At 63.3% G+C, this 2500-nt stretch overlaps 1 non-coding gene across 1 annotated transcript; it reads right to left on the bottom strand.

Moving 5' to 3' along the window:
- Nucleotides 1-622: 622 nt before the first annotated feature.
- Nucleotides 623-776, bottom strand: LOC140473283 (5.8S ribosomal RNA). The gene has a single exon (XR_011958230.1). It is a non-coding gene; the product is annotated as a 5.8S ribosomal RNA (ribosomal RNA).
- Between the last annotated feature and the right edge of the window lie 1724 nt (nt 777-2500).

The raw sequence follows: 2500 nt of genomic DNA, 5'->3' as shown, positions 1-2500 counted from the left end.
TCGGCCAGGCACTCGGCGCCAGCAGGGGAGACAGGATCAGACGCCCCGCCGGCCACTTAAGGCCGAGGACGAACCACGAGACGGGCGGCTGCAGCAGCGGGCGGCCTGCAGCTCCCAGCACTCTCAATCGATCAACCATCGAGTCGGGTCAGCGTGTCAAACCGGCGAGCTCCACGGTCAGGCCGGCGGCGCACCAGCACCGGACCTCCGCGGCTCCCTTCACTCTTTCCACTGCCAGCCAACCGAGAGACGGACCCAATGCGGACGTGCAGAGCTTAGGCAGACCCCCCACTGGAGGCTCAACACTTCGTGGCAGCTCCGTGTCCCAGAGACCAGGAGGGTTGGCACACACACACAGTGTGAACCACCGACAGCCATTCTGGGACCGGTGACAGCCGTGCTGGCCCCACTGCCACGACACAGACGGACGCCAGGCCGCGCTCCCCGGCGGGGGGATGGCGTCGAGCCTGACGAACGGAATGTGCAGGGTGGGGGGGAAAGGCCAAGCGCTCCGACGCCGGAGGGCTCCGGAGTCTGAACTTAGGGGGACAAAGAGGACGGGTCCTCTGCGACACCCCAGCCGCGCTCTCGCCAGCCAAGGCGAGTGCGATTGATTGCCAAACGACCCTCAGACAGGCGTGGCCCCGGGAAGAACCCGGGGCCGCAAAGTGCGTTCAAAGTGTCGATGATCAATGTGTCCTGCAATTCACATTAATTCTCGCAGCTAGCTGCGTTCGTCATCGACGCACGAGCCGAGTGATCCACCGTCAAGAGTTGTCTGAGTTTGTTTTAGGTCTCTCCCTCGCCAGAGGAAAGCGACCCGGACCGCACATACGCTCCCCACCTTGAGCTACAGCCACCTGCACGCCGGCGTGCGGGCGGAGCAGGGTGGCGTGAAGCGATGGGGAGCACCATCCTGGTGCGGCCCGCAGAAACATACGTCTATTGGGGGGAGGAGGACAGGGCGCCCAAGAGGCGATGCGTGCCCCAACGCACCGCAGCGACGGAGGCAGGATCACCGCCACCATGTCGCCCGCCTAGTATCACGAGGCGTGCAGCAGCTTTGCCCTAGGAAAAGCAGAGGCGGGAACGGGCACCGGCCATCGGTTCGGCAGCGTCACTGACGCGTGCACGTGGCGGCGTGTCGGCGAGCGGACTTCCTGCGAGGAGGCGGGGGCGGCACTCGCCCGAGCAGACGCCCGCCCGGCCCAGCCACCGCCGAGGTGGACTGGGAGTCGCGGCAACGGCTCGTCATACTCGTTCCCACACTCACAGCGCAGCTTGCCCGCAAGCCACCGACCACCGATCGACGCCAGGCGCCCCGACCGAGAGCGGGATCGCTCGTTCGCCCTGCTGGCAGTTCGCTGGGGATCACTACTGCACGGAGCTCGGAGACCGACGGGCGGCAACTCGAGAGTCTTTAAACCACCACCCCCATCCCGCAAGTGCAAAGAGGCTGTATACGCACAGACGGGTGAGGGGAATAGGTACCCCGTCGGGTTTGAAGGGAGCGTGACTAGATAGCAACGATGTAAACCCAGCCGATTTGGGAGCGAAAGACCGGCGCCTGCATCACCGGCTTCGTTTCCCGTGGCTGGAGAGTACACCGAAACCCTCCGTCTGTCGCGAGCTCCCGACGACGCGGTGCCGCCAAGCAGCAGGGCCGGACCTGGTGTGGCTCCCCTCGTCGATCACAGACCGGTCGGCACTACTGACGAGACGGTGGAACGGGCTTCGCCCCTTGTGACGAAGGGTGATGCGAACCCGCCCGCCCGCGTGCGTTCGGGGTGGACTCGGCAAACGGAGATTTGAAATCGGAAAGTGTCCTCCTGCCCCGCGCAGGTAGGCGCCCAACAGTTGTGGGGGGTTTGGCGGTGACCACGGCTGCAGGGCCTGCTACCCCGACGAGCTCTCCTGCTGGCCCCGAAACCACCCTCGCGAGACAAGTTGAAACGGAAACGGGCGTACCCCCAAGCCGACGATCCTTTCTTATTTGTTACTTTTTTTTTCACTTGCTCGAGTTGTGGCGATTTGGCGGTGACCACGGCTGCAGGGCCTGCTACCCCGACGAGCTCTCCTGCTGGCCCCGAAACCACCCTCGCGAGACAAGTTGAAACGGAAACGGGCGTACCCCCAAGCCGACAGAGATCCTTTCTTATTTGTTACTTTTTTTTTTCACTTGCTCGAGTTGTGGGGGTTTGGCGGTGACCACGGCTGCAGGGCCTGCTACCCCGACGAGCTCTCCTGCTGGCCCCGAAACCACCCTCGCGAGACAAGTTGAAACGGAAACGGGCGTACCCCCAAGCCGACGATCCTTTCTTATTTGTTACTTTTTTTTTTCACTTGCTCGAGTTGTGGGGGTTTGGCGGTGACCACGGCTGCAGGGCCTGCTACCCCGACGAGCTCTCCTGCTGGCCCCGAAACCACCCTCGCGAGACAAGTTGAAACGGAAACGGGCGTACCCCCAAGCCGACGATCCTTTCTTATTTGTTACTTTTTT

This window comes from Chiloscyllium punctatum, unplaced genomic scaffold (assembly GCF_047496795.1).
Source record: "Chiloscyllium punctatum isolate Juve2018m unplaced genomic scaffold, sChiPun1.3 scaffold_566, whole genome shotgun sequence".
Taxonomy (NCBI): Eukaryota; Metazoa; Chordata; class Chondrichthyes; order Orectolobiformes; family Hemiscylliidae; genus Chiloscyllium; species Chiloscyllium punctatum.
The sequence above is the reverse complement of the archived record's forward strand: the minus strand, read 5'-3'. Positions and strand labels throughout refer to the sequence as shown.